General features: G+C 51.1%; 1 long non-coding RNA gene across 2 annotated transcripts; it reads left to right on the top strand.

Moving 5' to 3' along the window:
* The first annotated feature begins 812 nt into the window (after positions 1–812).
* On the top strand, positions 813–13,186 carry LOC134513864 (uncharacterized). 2 transcript variants are annotated; one of them, XR_010070530.1, is made up of 5 exons: positions 813–918; positions 6,501–6,744; positions 8,773–8,881; positions 11,104–11,225; positions 12,923–13,186. It is a non-coding gene; the product is annotated as an uncharacterized LOC134513864 (long non-coding RNA). The 2 variants fall into 2 exon arrangements; XR_010070529.1 differs by lacking the exons at positions 813–918; positions 6,501–6,744 and adding an exon at positions 7,558–7,705.
* The last annotated feature ends 3,473 nt before the right edge of the window (positions 13,187–16,659 follow it).

Raw genomic sequence — 16,659 nt, 5'->3', positions numbered from 1 at the left:
AGGGGCCGTGGGGTGGTGGTGGGAGTGCAGGCATGGGGTATCCACCTGTGAAGCAGAGCTCGCGGTGCTTAGGCCGGGGAAGATGTTCATTGGAAGAGCTGAGCGTGAGCAGTCTTGGCCCGGTGAGTCAAGACTCAGGGGCTTCAGCAGATTTTTGAGAGGAGTCTTGCACCGTTGGTTAAATAAAGCCAGGGGAACAGGGGGAAGCATAACTCTCCCTGTATGTAATACGGGGAGGGGGAGTGTTTCTCTTCCTCTCCTTAACTTCATTCTCCTCTGGATCTGCTGTGAGGTTTTTCTCCAGACTTCAAATAGCTCTGTTGATTAATATCAATTATGTTATTAGTAAATAATTAAAATAATTAGTAAATAATTAAAACATTAGCGTTAATATCAATGCATAGTATCTGTTGCTATTTGCAGAACTGAGGGCAGAAGGAACCCAAGTCTGTGTACAGAGGTGACACTGCAGATGCCATCAGCTCTTCTCTTTTTACCACCACCTCCACTTTTTTTCCCCTCTCCAAAACCAAGAAAAAGCTTTTCCTGCTTTCCTCGGTGTGCTGGAGGCCAGTGATGTGGGGTCCCACAGGGAGGCAGGTGGGTTGTATAAGCCCAGGCTGGGTTACACTTGGGTGCTGGCTTGGCAAAACACCGCAGTGACAAACATAGCTGACCTGGGGAGGCACTTCCAGCATATCCTGGGGGAATTCAGTCACTGCAGGAGAACAGGACGAGTTCAAGGCTCATTTGCCCAGAGTACAAACTGTGGGGTCAGTGGCCTGAGTGGATCGTAGAGGTGGAGAGGCATGAGCAGAAGAGGTTTTGGGTTCCTCACCGAGAAGCCTCAGCCAGCCTGACTTGCCCAGAGCCTCCAGCAGACAGGGGAGATCCTGATCCAGGGTGGGCCACAGCCAGGTAACTGAAAGGACAAGCATGCCCATGGCCTTGGCACCCTGTTGGGTCACGCAGAGCACAGCTCCGTCCCTGCTGGCATTTTCCCTTGCAGAGTGGTAAGGCAGAGGCACAGGCAGGAAGAGAACATGCCTCAATTGGAAAACGTCATGTATTCGGGCTATGCGTTGCAGTGGTTGGGCTTCCCAGAGAGAGGGCCACTGGTACCTGGAGGCGCCACAAGACTCTTGTGTTTATGAGCTTCAGTGATCAGCAAGATCCTTGGAAATGTGCAGTGTTGGGAAATAATCATCCAAGTTGCCCTGGTCACCTGATCTCCATTGATCCTGACTAATTCTCTTGCCTAAAGCCTGAAGGCTCCTAGATTCTCCTGATTACTAGGACTCTGTGGGGAGGATGGAGATGCTTACACCCTTATTCACCTTTTCCCTCTCTTCCTCTGCCTTCCCCATTGGGGTTCATTGCTCTTTGGGTGTCTTTTTCTCTTGCTGCCGCTGCTTTCCACCTTTGGTTCTTGGCTGGCCTGTGTGAGAAGCCACCCATTGCTAGGACAAGTTCCTTTGCTTGCCTTCATTTGCTCAGGCCCTTCTCTTCCCAGCTGACGTGCTAAAGATAACATATCTCTCCCTCCCTTTGCCTCGCTCCCCTTTCCCCTTCATTGAGTGTATTTGTCTCCCTCTCTCCATCCCTATGACTGAAACTTGGCAGGAAATTCAGAGACATACTCAGTCATTAAAATGACTACCCCAAGGAAAGGTCTGAAGCAGCGGAGGGGGTGGGGATGGGCTCTCATCTGATCCCCATCATTTCCACGTCGGCTGGGAATGAGATCCCTTCTCCCCTTGCTAGTAAGGTCCCTGGCTTTCCCCAGCGAACCAGCAGCACTGTCCTTCCTGAGAAGAAGATGGGATCTGCCGGGAGAACCTCCTTGATGCTCGTGCCCTGACTTTTGAGTTGGAAGATGGGCGTCAGCAAGTGCTTTGGGGAGTCCCTGTGAGGAGGGATAAATGGGAAGCAGCATCTGGAGGTTAAGGGACAGATGGGCTGGGTTCTGTAACCAATGTGCTGGTGTTAAATGGTGGTGCTTGGGTACGTGCGTGCATTGCTGGTGTGTTTGCATGTGCGTGTCTGGGATGCTGCTCAGGCCAAGTTACATGTACCCATCGGGTGTGGGCAGAGGTTTTGTCTTTTCTCGCTGCTCCATCCTTCCCTCTTTTGGTGCTGCAATGCTGTTCAGAGCCTCATGACCAGCTCTGAGCCCCAGAATGACAGGACAGGAGGCAAAATGGGGAGCAATTTGAAAAGTGTGTGGCTTCAAGCAAGGGAGCAGTGTGGCCTTGCCGGTAGCTTGAAGAGGAAATAGAGGCAATGTGGTAGTGGAATGAATGGTGCAGAGAAACCCAGAGAGTCTCCGGTGTGTCACAGCTTTCAGTCTTGGGTGAAGGGGGCACAGGAGAGAAATGCAAAAGGGCCAGACTCCAGGCAGATAAAAGGGGTGATTGTGTAACACTCAAATTCATCTGAACAATAAAGTGCAGAACACATGTAATATGTTTAATGTCCAATAAGCAGCATTAGCCAATTGCTGTATAAAGTGCCCCAGGTGGTGCTGTTTAGCCACTGAAGCCAGGATCTGCAGGGACTTTGGTCAGGGTCAAGTCCTCAGGGCTGAATGCCCAGCTGTGGCAATGGTGAGGAGCTGGACGTGTGCAGTCAGGAGAAACCCCACACAGAGCAAGGGGTGTCATGGGGAGCAGAGGTGATGCTTTGCACAGAGCTGCCTTGCTGGACCTGGTGCTCCGATTGTGACTCTGCTACTGTTTTCCAGTGTGGCAGGGAGGCAGGACACCTTGAGAGATGAGAAGCAGGCTAGCAATCAGTGATTTGGTCTGGCACGGCAAGAGAAGGGTTTGTGGTAGCTGGCTGGACCATGCTCTCTTCAGCTTCACTTCACTCCACCTTGGTGGAGCTCTGGTGGCATTTTTACAGCATGGAGTCACTGGATCTGGTTGTACAAGCTCTGGGCAAGGGTGGGCTTTGATGTGCTGTGGTTTTGTTCCTGCAGTTCCCCCGTGAGATATCTGTCAGGCAACATCCCAGCTTCCCCATGGGACAGCGCAGATGCAAGACATTAGGTCTAAGCAGATGTAAGGCAAAGCCACAGCTGTTCCCAACTAAGACTGCCCCGTCTTGGGGTTGGTGGGAGTGAGGTGATTTAAGCAATCTGTTCAGAGCAGGTCTTTGGGAATCCCTGCCTCGACAAGGCAAATCTTAGGAATGACAGGAAGAGGCAGGCTTCATAAGCCATCCTGTCCCTTCGTTCTCCAAACACATGGATGCTGGCCAGACCATATGAGGTTGGCTCGTCACTACTCATAGTGTAAAAGTGCCTCGCGGGTTCTGTTAGGAAATCTCTGGTGTCCCCCACGTGGGATCTTGGGCAGCCTCAGCTCCCTCATTGACTTCAGCCTGCCACCAACATGCTTTAAAGGAAGCCAAACTGGAACGCTAGCTGTGATGGCCCTTGGAAGCCACCATCTCCCGAGCGGAAAGGAGCATTATAAGCGTTACTGGAAGCTGCTGCGGCTGAGTTACCAGAAATAAACCACTTCGATTTGAGGCCAAGCACTCACAGACCACTGCATTTCCCACTCTGGTAGCTGGGCCACCTTCCTAGTGCTTTTGCTTCTCAGCAGGGAGATATTCTGTAAATGCCACCCACTGCTCTTGCTGATTTGGGTGGGTGGCAATGAGGCAGGAAGACAAAGGTGGGTGCCTTGCCGAAGGCTCCTGTTAGCATAGATTATTATTTTTTTTTTTTGGTAGAAGTGCCTTTTCTGGGAACTTCTGGGTTTCAAAAAAAAAAAGAATAGCTTCTTTTAATTCACAACCAATTGCAGGGCTGGGGGGCAGGAGGTAGCTGGAATGAGAGGGCTCTGCCCACAATCCAGGAGCAGAGGATGTGTCCCTGGAGAGGCACAGATGCCTCAAACGGAGGCTTTGCACGCATGGGGGTGGTAGGATAAATGGCCCTTAGCCAACGCATCCCTGCTATTCTCCTGCCTGTCTTTGATTTTAATTAAACTGCAAATATGACGCACGAGCTACGTGTTAACCTGCTCTCCATCAGGAAGCATGGGGGCTGAGAAGCCTACACAGCCCTCAGCAGCTTTCTTTTCCCACCGCCCCAGGAGAAGGAGGCTGTGGCCCGTCAGCCCTGGCTCCCAGGGGAGACTGTGGCAAGGAGGGACTTGCCTGCTGGATGCAGAAGAGGTAGTCCTGAGCCCAGTGCTTTAATCACAGATCCATATTTTCTCCTCCATGGGAATACCTAGTGAAGAAGCAAAGGCTGAGAATGATGCAGGGATGTGCAAAGTTTCTGTGAGGCTCAGGGCAGAAGTTGTGACTGGTACCACCTCTGTGTTAGGATGGAACATTGTCTGACAATTCAGGACTCCTGATAATGTCCCTCACAAAGACTTTGAGCTTTGCAGAGGCAAAGAGCCCACCACCAGATCCTCTTGGCCAGTGCTGGGAGCTGCCTTCTCCACCAGGCTCCTTCCTCAAGGGCAGGGTTTTTTGGTGGAAGGAGAGAGGCAAGAGCTGTCCAGGGCTGAGGCTGGGGACTTGTTATCGGCACGTTCTCCCTGCTGCGCTGCGAATGCAGCCAGCCCTGCCTGCAGCATGGCCAATGCACCGAACCCGCCAACTTGGCCAGGATCCTAACCCTAAATAACACAGCCAGTTGCCAGGCAGTGCCTGGTTTTCCGCACTGGAGTCAGGGGGAAGGAATGTGGGCGGCTCTGCGTGCTGAGGCTATCAGTGCTGTGGTGCTGGTCAGCCCCTTTTGGCACTGGTTGCCAGCCTCACCAGGGTTGGGAACCAGCATGAACCCTTCCCTGGGGTGCCATGTGGTCCCGACTTGGATGCATGGGGCAATGACCATGGGTTGGGGCAGTGCCTGGCTCTAGAGTGGGTCAAGGTGATGCTGGAGGGTATTACTGTGCCAACTTGTGTCCCGCGCTTGGTTTAACATCTGGTAGCTTACCACGCATGTGGGGCTGCCATACGCCATCACATCATCCCGTGGGATGACAGTCCCCAGCCTGGGCTCTGCCAGACCACGTTGTCTGGCACAGAACCTGCTCCGTCTTATGTTCCCTCCTTCCTGAAGCCCTCAGAGGCCTGTGAGGAGTGGGCTGTGGGCTCTGCAAACTGTTCCTGCAACTGACAGCCTGCTCTTTGCTGTCGCCCAGCCTCTGCCTTGTGACATGGCCAGCAGTGTCTTTGGTGCATGATCAAAGGGATGGTTTTCTCCATTGCCTGAAGAGTGCAAGCTGTACTGTGTGGTGGGAATGGCCATGGGTGTTGGGATGGAGGCTGACCTCTTGTCACAGAGCAAGAGAGAGGCCAGGGCAAGGAGGGATTTCCCTACTCTTGAACCAGCAGAAAGCAGCAGATGGTTTTATCTTCATCCCGAAAGATCCTGGGATAGACTCAGTTCTCTCTCAGCAGAGGACATCATAGCAACTTGTTGAAGGGGCGCTATCCACTTAAACATGTGCTTCTCTCGCATAGTTATTTCCATCCTGTTGCTGAGCTGTGAAGTTCCCAAGATTCCAAGAGCGGAGGAAAACACTCATGCTCGGCTCCCGGCTGGGTCGTGCGGTGCATGTGTCAGCACTTTGGGTGCAATCAGGTTTCGTCTGGTCAGTGAGTTTCTTCCGTTGTTTGGGTGGGCCTTGCACAAGCCTTTGGGGGAGAGCGAAAGCTTTTTTAGAAAGTGGAATATATGACTATGAAACCACAAGAGTGACGGAGGGTCTCAGGCGTGGGTAGGAGAGCCAAAACAGCTCCTGGCTTTCAGGATATTAGTCACCGTCACTATCGCTTTCCTGGCGTGCTGCTCCCTGCTACCCACCTTTTGTCGGTGTCCTAATTCACCATGAATCACGTAGGATTTTGGGAAGACTACGCTTCCCTTGCTATCTGTACAATTCATAGTGCTTTGTGGCTGCTACTGTGACATAAAAAAATGTTAGTAAAATAACCACAACACACTCATTTTGGAAACAGATGAGAATTCAAATTGACAGTTTCCCTCTATACTTAGGAGTAAAGCCACAGGTCCCGAAAAAGCTCCAGCTGGTATGAGGCTTAGCACGCGTAAGTGTCCATGAATATTTGAGGTATGATATTAGGAAAAACTTTCTAACTGTCAGGCTAGTTAATGCTGGAGCAAGCAACCTAAGGGCATAATGGGAGATCCTTCCTTGTGATGTTCTCAGAGAGGCTTAGACTAACACCTCCCAGATAGTGCTGGTGATGCCTGAACAGGGTACCTTTCATGTCTACACCTCTACGATCTATCCTACTTTCTACCCCGAAAAACAAAGTCCTGTACAATGTCTTTGTTTTTAGACTTAGGAGCTGAGCCCATGGCATTGATGCCATCCTCTGCAAAAGGTCTGCCATGTCAGTGACTGAAATAGCTCCTGGGGGAGGGCTGCAGAAGACAGAATAGGAGAGCAGGGTAAAAGGGACAAAGATGTGGCTGAAGTTGTGATGCCAGTCGTATGCTGCAGGAACTCCTGGAAGGGATCCCTGGCCCACCCAGGTCAACACAACAGCAACCCCAGGAGCTGCTGCTCTGGGATGGAAAGGCAGCAAGCCCCACAACACCTGGACATGATGGAAAGGACACTGGACTGAGCTCACCTGCCTGTGCAGTCTGTTACTGGGTGGGTGTATCCAGTGTCTTGCCAGAAGCCTGGAGGCAAAGGATCTGCTCTGACATCCCAGACGCCATCATGCTTTGAGGAAGGAAAGGTACCCAATTAATGTTAATTTTTGTTTATTTAAGATGCTGGGGTAGGCAGTATCGTGTAGAGTACAAAAGCAAAGGGGATTAGTTCTTCACACAACCGTTGGGTAAGCATCAGGTTGTGGTGGGTCCTAAAAATCAGTGACTCCTGAAAAAGAGTAGTCAGACTCCTGAAGAAAAGGTCTCTCATATGAAGAGATATGAAGACAGCCTCTAGCCCCAGAAGTCCTGAGCCACAATGAGCCTGGGAGAGCATGCGGAGGCAATATCACTGTTGGCCTGCTCTTCTCTTCTCCCTCAGGCATCTGCTATCAGCCAGCGCTGGAGACAGAGCACTTGGCTAGATGGATGCTTGCTTTGACCCAGCCCAGCTGTGCTTGTTCCTTACAGAGAGGCTGCTGTTGCACGTAGAGTTTTGCCCGTGACTAGCCCTATCACATCGGATCATAAATATGTTGCAAGGGAAACCTTCAGAGGGCCAAACTGGCATCCTCTCCCCATTTCCCTGTGGAAACGCAGATCACCTCCCATTCCCAGGCTGTTGATGGGCGCTGTACCTGCTCACGCTGCTGGTGCCAGGGTGTGCGCCTTGTCTGCTGTCCCTGGGGGCACCCAGACGTGGAGTTTCATGGGACCAAGTGAGAACTGTTTTTTTTGCGCAACCATGTTTAAACCCTACCTCCACGCCCTCAGAGGGAAGCATGCCAAGAGGGAGGTGACCTGTGGGAGGTCAGTGTGAGAGGTCAGATGGCCCTTTGGCATCTTTAGCTAAACACTGTTTGATCTGTGCACTGCAAATTCCCTTGGGAAGAAACTGCACAGAGCCCTGCAATGGAGGAAGGAGCGGGAGAGTCCGTACGCAGGGCTGCAGAAAGCCTTCTGGGTACTGTGAGGGAGCTGGTATTCATCCTTGGTGAAGGACAAGAAGACTACTGAAACAAGGTCCACGTTGGGCTCTGAGATTTGGTGAGAGGCATAGCTGATGCCAGCCCCCGGGCGCTGCCATGTCGAATCCCGGTGGCACAGGAAGATTGTGAGGAGCTTCCCCAGACGAGTCCGTTGGGGAAAGCTGGGTCTTGGCGTGAAGAGGCAGGCACAACACCTTGGTTTGTGATGCCGCCTTGGAGAGACCCTCCTGAGCAGTGGCTCCTGCCCTGCGCACAGCGTGTCGGGGCTTGGGTGGGCTGGCACCTTGGAAAGGATCCCTTTCCAAGACTTGTGGAGGTGCCTCTGTTGGTGGAAAGATCTGCCAGGCTCCTTCCTCCCCCTTTGCCTGGTGGTCTCCTTTGGGATCTGTGGCTGACACAGAGGGGGTTTCTGTTATGCTGCTTTCCTTTCCCCTCTCTGAAGGGCAGAAAAGATGGGGATGAAGCCGAGCAGCTCCCCATTCGTGCCAGAAAAGATGCCTTTGGTTAATTGGGAAGAGAGGGCCAGGCGCTGGTGGGACGCAGACACTGCCCAGGCCCGGAGCGGGGAGCCAGGGCTGAGGGCTGCCCCCGCGGCCCCCCGCTCCCAACCCCGTCCCCCTGCCACCCGCTCCCAGACGGGGCGGCCAAATGGCCGCCACCCCCCCGGCCCCAGCAGGGCTCTCCACACAACGGAGGGGCTGTGTGACCTGCCTGCTCCCAACTTGGTTGCTATAGGAAAGGCAAGAGGCTGGAGAGAATGTGTGGGGCCTATTCACGCCCCCAGCCCCGATTCACAGCGCCCCTGAGGTAATGTTTGCCCGCCTCGCCGTGATCTTGCCTGATAAAGGGGCCTCCTAAAAGCCGGGGCTGGGGAGGGGGGGAAAGGAGGACCAGACCGAAGGGGCTGGGAGAAATATTTGCCTTGAATGCTAGTAACGTGTGGAAATGGGGAGGTGGCAGGGGGGTGGAATGATAAGAAAGGTCCCTTTGAGAAAGAGGGAGGTGGGGAAAATTGCGCGCCGGGTGCCCGGCTGGCTCCACAGGCTCGCCGCCTCCGCGGGGTCCGGCCATGCATGGGGGTGTTGGGGTTCCCCTCCACCGCAGCCAAATGATGGTGTTTTACAGGTACAGGTGGACAAACCCCTACAGCGAGGCTGTGCGGTGACTCGTATCCAGGGGTCGTTTTCTCCTGACACCGGGGATCCGAAGGCAGAATCAGCTCTGCAGCAGCAGGGTCCATACGCCTTTCCAAAGCTCACCTTTGTTTCTTCCTTTACCTGTCTCATCCTGAATGTTGTCGTTATTCAAATTATTGCTTTTATTACGATACTTCTGCTTTCATGCGGTCAAAATGCCCTTTGGGCCCATCTTTTGTGGGTTGGAATGGAGGATGGGTTTTGTTTCGGAAAAACCCTTCAGCTGCCTGTGAATCCTGGGAAACAAAAGTGAAATTCCTGTTGCCTAAAAACATGCAAACCAAAACTCCAGTGATCCTGCAAATGTTTCCCTGCACAGAGTAGGAAGAGGAATTTTGGCACAGGGCAGGCAGTGGCCACCTCTTAAATTTTCATCGCTGATCTTAGCAAATGTCCTTTTTGGATGCTTGCTATTCTCCTCAACTGGCCTGATCAAGGCAATGAAACAAATATGTTGCCGCTGTCAGGATACTTTGCAAGATGAAGGCTGCATCCAAAATGCTTTTTCAACATCGCTAACAAGGCCCAGCGGTTTCCTCCCCGGGACAGTGTTATCTCTGCTCTGAAGGAGGCACGAGGAGGGTGGTGGGAACATCTGGACCCCGAGGTCCAGAGAAGCAGACCAAGCTGGAGGAAGATGCATGGCAAGGGACCGGTCAAACTGTTTGTTCACAGGACCATGTTTTACATGAGCTGTTGCAGCTTGGCCAGAAGGCTCTGTATCAGTGGGCACGGCTGGGTGGAAAGCTCTTCCCAGTGTGCCACTGGGGGTCAAAAGAAAACAAAAATGGGAGTGGGGTGGAAGGGAAAAAGAGAAAAAGTAGCAAATATTGTAATGGCATTTTCTCATGGGAAGGGAATATAGTCTCCAGCTCTGGTAAAAAAGAAACAGAGGGGGCTGGGGCACTGCTTTTGAGAAAGGCTGGGAGCCTGGGAAAAGCACTTCTGTAATGAGAGCGGGAAGAGATGAGGATGATTTAGGATAAGAAATGTTGTCGTTGGCTTTGACTAGAAGGAGAGCAGGTCTGCTCCTCCTCTGACTATTTAAACGGCACCTATCATCGTAGGAAGAGTTCAGACTCCAAACAGATTGTGAATATAGTCTATAAAAGCCTCTGCTTATACTAAGAAAAGGATGCCTAGAAGTGGGTTTCTCAGCTTTCCTTTGTTGTGAGGGGTAACCCCTCACTTGGGAAAAAAAAAAGAAAAAAAGAAAAAAAGAAAAAAAGAAAAAAGAAACCCTTGTGTTAGGGAAAAATAAAAGGAACATCAAAACACTTGGCTGATGACTTTGGGAGGAGAAATGGTGTTCAGAGAGGTGACTTCTGGACCTCGAAGGATAGCGCTGGGGGAGGGGCAGTAAGCGGCAACACTACTTTTGTTTGGGATTTAATAACACTTTGGCGGTCTTGCCGTCCCCCTCGGCAGCCTTTCTGCAGATGGCAGCCCACCAACTGGGGAACATTGCCTCTCAAGCGTTGGGGTTATGCAGTGCAGAAAACAGGGAATCTGGGACTTACTGGAAGCTTTATATTTCATTTCAACGGCTTGATTAGGGTCCTGCCATTGGGTCAGTTGCTGTTAATCCTTTATTTGTATTTACCAGATACATCTCGCTCTGTTTTCTGGAATTCCCCTGCAAAGAGCTCTGATGGGTGATGCGGGCTGCATCACAGAGAGTTTAACTTTCATTCATCTGCAAAAGAAACTTAGACTCATTTGAAGTTTGCTGTTGCTTAAGCTTGAAGTCTCCCCCACCCCCTATTTTTATTAATTTAATATCCATCAAAGGATGTTTTTACTCTTGGATGAAACTGTTTCTTTAAAGCTTGTGTTGCAAGTGACCTGGCGAGGCTGTGCACTGTTTCTGAGCCCTCTGAGAGCTCCCGTGGCTAGTGTGGATTAAAGGAACTAGGTCAGATTTCTAAACTATAGCATACATGGTGCTGCTGTTCCAGCTGGACGATCTATAAAAGTTGGAAAAGAGTCCTGGAAAGAGGTTTTGTTGGATGTGCGCTTCCCAGAACTCCCCCCGAAAAGCAATCCCACTGTGCAGGCTGGAGTGGAGAAGCTTCAAAAGGTTTTTCCTAAATCAATCCAGTCCGCTGAAATTCACAGGAAAACTTGTGAGAATTTTGCTCATGAGATGGACTGATAATGCAAGCAAGCAAAAAGGAAGAAAAAGCATTTTTCTACATGGTGTCCCTCCCAGCATTATTTTGTGTGAACTAATGCATAAATAATTGTGTGTCTCCTTCAGTCTTAAGCCCAGGTGGGAGGACTTTGCCACCCACTGCAAAACAGTTCTCTCCGGAATGGGACAGAAAACTATCCACGTGTATGCAACAGCACTGCAGAAAGTCTTGGGATGAGCAAAGAAAAGTAAGTTTGCAACCCATTGAAACTCCTTCAGGGAAACAGAGATGCAGAACATGACATCCCACAGTCCTAGGCAGCAGTCTCCACTGGCCAGGCAAAGGGACCACACTGTCCATCTCATGAACTTTTTTGATCCTTAGCTTCTACGAAAGGGTGCTGGCCGCTCAAGCCAGGCTGGAGCCTGGCCAAAACAACATCCTGATTCTGTGGCAAGTGCTCTGGGATCAGACCACACGTGACGAGTACCCCAGATTCGTGTTGCATCGGGAAGAGACTATTGTCGTGACCCCTGCTGCGCCCTGGGAAAGTCACTCGGCTGCAGCTCACAGGAAGGAGAAAGCTCACTTTCTCCAGATCCAGGATTTCCTCCTCGGCCCTTTCCCTCTCTCATGTGCTGCACCACGTCTTACCCAGCTCTTTCATGCCGGGATCAAAAAGCAGTGTGGAAATGTTGCACAGCCTTCCTGTGCCAAAACCAGGGATGGCGCATGGCTGTCTCATCCTCCCTGATGAGAGAGGTGCCCCTGCTTCTGCCCTGCCCTGCTGCTGCCGCCTGCATGGTGCCAGCCTGCAAAGCTGCCCGCAGGACCCGGGCAGCCCTGGCAGGGACCGAGCATGGCCAAGCAGACTCCCCAGCGTGGGAAATTTCTAAAGAAGCAGCCTTCTGTAAACCACATTTTCATTTAACTAGTCTAAATATATTTCAGTTTCAAAACACACTTAAAAATAACTTACAGAAATATTTATATGGACACCGAAAGGAACTTTCCAGCTTTGGGGATTCAGCCTACAGCCCACGGCAGAGCCCGCAACTGCCTTCCTGTTCAGTCACTCTTTGCTTGTTTTTGAGTCTCTTGTTTTGGGAGTGTTTGAGTCTTTTTTTCCTTAAGTTATCTTGCTTCACTCCACCCTGCCTCATGGACTCAGAGGGCTTTGCTTCAGTGAGGTCAAGAACTGATATCGCAGGATAGTTTTTCTCACAGTCGCAATCATCATAACTCTTTCGATGGTACAAGTTTTCTTTCAGACCAACACTGTCTCGACTCAGAGAATTCAGCTGCCCCTGGGATGGGGTACGGCATGTGTTTGGGACTCCCGCTGTCTTTTTCTTGTCCCTCTCTGTGCTCTTCATTCGCCTGCCTGTCTCAATTCACGTGCTGCCTGGGGCAGACCTCAGCTTTTGGCAAATTGCACATTGGGCCTAAATGTGGGATTCTGATTCTTCTGGATGTTTTTGCAAGGAAAATGCAATAGTAAGGGTAATAACGTAGCCTCCTGCCTTGTGGTTTTCACCATCCTTTATTCATTGCTGTGAGTACTTTCTGCTGTGGCACTGTCAGCTATCTAGAGGTGTACCAACCACTTCCCCTCATCTACACGGACAATCCCCTTTACTAAAGAAAGGCTAGGCTCTTACTAAAGTATCACAATAAGGTCAAGTCCACAAATCCATACTATACATCATATAGGAGAGAAGCAGTCTGATGGGTCGGGACAAAGGTTGGCTGATAAGGATGTGTTGTGCCATGTCTCTGCGTGTCTCGGCTTTTCCAAAGACATCCCCGTAACCCAGGAATATCCTCTAGGAGGTTTGAAACGTCTCAGTTTTTCATTTCACCAGATTTTATTTTTAAATCACGACACAATGTTTGTTCAGTACATATTGCAGCATTGATGAGAATCTGTCCTATGTTTGGCAGGAACAAACAGCCCAGAGGAAGGTGTGCTCGCTGTGATGAAGAATATTTGGATTACAAGAGAGGTCAGATGAGTGCAAACCCTATTGAAGCTGTATGAGCATTCAGTCTTGCTCGGTGCTGCAGGAGGAATTGCGCTAAAACATGAAAGTACTGTAAAAGTTCTTCTGCTACAAGAAAAATCTGTGTTGCTGCAGAGGCAGTAGATTGCATAGGAAAAAGCACAAACACTCGATCAAAACTAGTTCTGTGGTGTCTTTTATGGGAGCAGCTTGTGACACTTTAATGTGTCACCACCAATGAGTCTCTGGTTTTGATTTTCAAAGTGAGGTTCAGCACCCTACTGGTTTGCTAATGATTTTCCCTCTCTCTCCTCCCCTGTATTTCTTTTTATATGTAGAGGCTGAAGAGGGGTACGTGGGTGAGTGTGTTTTAATGTTTTTCATCAAACTATAACCTAAAACTTCATACAAAGCAGTGGGAACAGACTCTAGGTCACCAATTAAATACAACTAGCTCTGAAATGTCACACAATATCTGTTTAAAACAGTCCAAACTCCAGGCTTGGATTAAGACCCCGGCATTCCTAAAAACACAGGATTAAACTGAAAGCTCAGATTTCCTTTAAAAAAGAAAAAAAAAGAAAGCTTTCTGCTCTCTGACTGTATAGAAAAGATCAAAACCTTGAGCTAAAGAGAAGTGATGCAACAGCTTCTTCTGGCGTCCCGAAACCCCAAGGGTGGGGTTCGATGCTTCAGTTCACCTGGCAGCAAAGATGGGATGAGGTTTCTCTCCCAAAATGTTCGCTTCAGCCCCTGCAATGAGGTTTATTCCGCCTTCGGTTTTGCTACTGCTGTCGTCTGCAAGCTGGACCATGGAGTGGGTTACAAAGGCACACAAAACTTGCCTTCATTTTAGAAGGATTTTTTTCTTTTAACCCAAACCATTTCAGTGAATGAGCTCTCTCGGTGGTCATGTACAGTGATGTAGTGGCATCACTGGGGGCGGGTGGCAGGAGGAAACACAAGCTGCTGACAAGGGTCAGGAACACCAGGCTGTGGCAGGAACTTTGTAAGCAGCTTTGCTGCTGAAGAAAAATTGTCATCGATATGCCCCTGAGAGAGGACAGTACATTGCAGCATGGGTTCAGGAACAAGCAGGCAGGCTTGGGAGAGGCAGGAAACTTTTAAACCAGCTTTATTCTTGAAGAAAAGAACCCAGACCCAACCTTGAGAGAGTAGCTCTCAAAGGGATCAGCTGTCATGCTCGCCTTGGTGGGATGTCCTCTCCAAGGTTTTTCCACAGGAGACGAGGCAGGCACTCATCTGGCAAGGGACATGGGGCAAAAGGAGGAGCGTGTAGCAGATGGCTCAGCGCCCAGTGTGTTGTGGGGATGAAGGTCTTGGGTGCCCTAAATCAGCCTTATATGTACCGCTGTTGATGAATAATTGGGAGAGCAAGTCTTTAAATGAATTCAGTCCAGATGCTGGGGCTTATAATCTGATCCTCATGAAAGGTGCCCTAGGGATGTCTCATGGTCACAGGTATACAGGGCATCATTTGCATCCCCCCGAGAGGGTCCCTTCCGTAGCATAGACCTAATAGCGGCCACAGTGGCAGCAGGATAGGGGAGGTCAGGAGTGGGGTGGGAGCCCATGAATCACCAGATCTGCTTGGAGCAGAACACTACTGCTCCATGGAAATCTCCAGTCTCAATGTGTCACTCCCTGACCCCATGTAGCTTTCTGAGGAGATAACAGCTTAAATTTGGCATGCCCGGGGACCACAAAAGGATGTTCTGAGGATTAGAGGCCAGTTTTCTTCCTGGAGGAGCTGAGGGAGTTGCATTACTTTTGCACGAGGAGAGAGGGTGAAGCCTGGGCTGGAGACAGTGATCCCCAGGGACTGCAGTGTGTGAGCTCCTGGGAGCCCTGCCACAGAGGGACCAGCTCCCACTACGCTCTGGTGAGACCAGGCCAACCAGCACACCAATTTCAGACCAAGCCAGCAGAGGTCACAGTAGGTCCAACAAATTCCCCATGCCCTCAACCAGCCCAGCCTGCCCTCGCATCTTAAACAGTTCACCACTGACTGACTGGTATTAAACCTTCTTCCCACTCAACAGCCTGAGCCAGCCTGACGAAGCCAGCTTGTGGCTGCTAGGTACCTTTCTGGAGGGACCAATTAGCTGCTGGCGAGTTGTACCGTGGCTTGGTTGCGACTGTCTTCCCTGGTGTGTGCTCCTACTGCAGCTAGTGTACGATATCTTGGTGGTAAAATCAGTCATGAGGGTGTGTATGTGTTTTCTTCCTGTCATTGCACAGTGGGAAAACACCAGACATGCCAGCCTGTCGGGCTCCCTTATCTTCCCAGACCTCTCACCTTCATCCACCCCATGCCAATTTCATGCCCAACCTGGAGGATGTTCCTGCTGCCTGAAGGCAATGGAGTCTGTGGGGGACTTGGGTTCGTGTCTGCCTGGGCTGCATCATCCACATACCAGCAACTCTTGGAAAATCACCTGAGCATCTCCATGCCATAATCTGGGTGGATCCCAGTTGTCCTGGGCTCTCTGAGGGTCTTCCACAAGAGCTGGGATGTTCCCCCATGGAGGGACATCTACTGTAGAGGCAGGCAGGCTTGCAGTCAACCAGCCCATGTCCCTGCTGAACTACAGCTCCATGAGGAAATTGCAGGCATGCTAAATGGAAGACCAAATTTGTAGTTCTGTATACAGAGATACCAGGGTTTCCCTTCCTCCATTTCTAGCAATGGTATCTTGGGCAGGGAAGAGACAGAAGTCAAAAACTCTATTTTTCTTAAGTGAACATAGGGCCCACGAAGCTCTGTATGCCTGCACTGAGGGCAAGGGCTGCACAGGATCAGGCTGTGGTTGACTGAGGTCTCCCACAGGCTACTGGACCCCTTGCCAAGGCACCTTTCTTGGCGAGGACTTTCTTGGCACGATGCCTTGGTGGCTTTGGATCCCACCATGGCTACAATGTCTGACACTGCCTGGTGGCCCCAAATGCCCACACTCTGCTATGGAAAGCGTGAGATGGCTGTGGTCAGGTGAACTGGGTGAGGGAAGCCTGGTATCTGGTTCCTGAAGGTCTCTGCCACTGGAGGGGGACAGAGCACCTCTCTGCACAGGTAGGTCCCCTCCGCTCACCCCTCCCAGAGGAGACCCTCCCGTGCCGTAGGGCTTTCACCCAGTTCAGCCTGGTGGATGGGCCACTGCTTGCAATGCCGCGCCCTGGAGTGGGTCATCGCGGGATTGCGCTTATAGCAGAGGAGGGGAGCCGTTTGGCAAGAAGGCAGCATTTCACACAATAGTGGTGAATCCACTGAACGCCACCAAGCCTGCCACATGGGTGTCCCAGCACGTCCACGGAGGGGTGTTGCACAGGAGCCTGGCAGGTGTGAGGGCCAGGGGCTCTCTGGAGATGGACACAAACCCATCTTGGGCCTCAGATGTGCTCCTGGTGGCCTCTGATTTCCAGCTGCCTTGGGCAGGCCATTGCCATCACTTTTAGCTCTTGAAAGTCCACTTGCCATCTTTTCCAGTAGCCCATGGCTTGAATTGCTTGAGCAGGGCAATGCTGCTGTGATGCCCTGGCCCTGTCTGATCTGCAGATGCTTTCTGCAGATCCTGGGGGCAATGTACAGTGGTGGGGCTGCATCGGCCGGGGTCAGTGCTGTGCTGGGCTGGCCAAGACCACCTGCGTGAATTGCCACGC

Source organism: Chroicocephalus ridibundus, chromosome 3 (genome assembly GCF_963924245.1).
Source record: "Chroicocephalus ridibundus chromosome 3, bChrRid1.1, whole genome shotgun sequence".
Classification (NCBI taxonomy): Eukaryota; Metazoa; Chordata; class Aves; order Charadriiformes; family Laridae; genus Chroicocephalus; species Chroicocephalus ridibundus.
The sequence above is the reverse complement of the archived record's forward strand: the minus strand, read 5'-3'. Positions and strand labels throughout refer to the sequence as shown.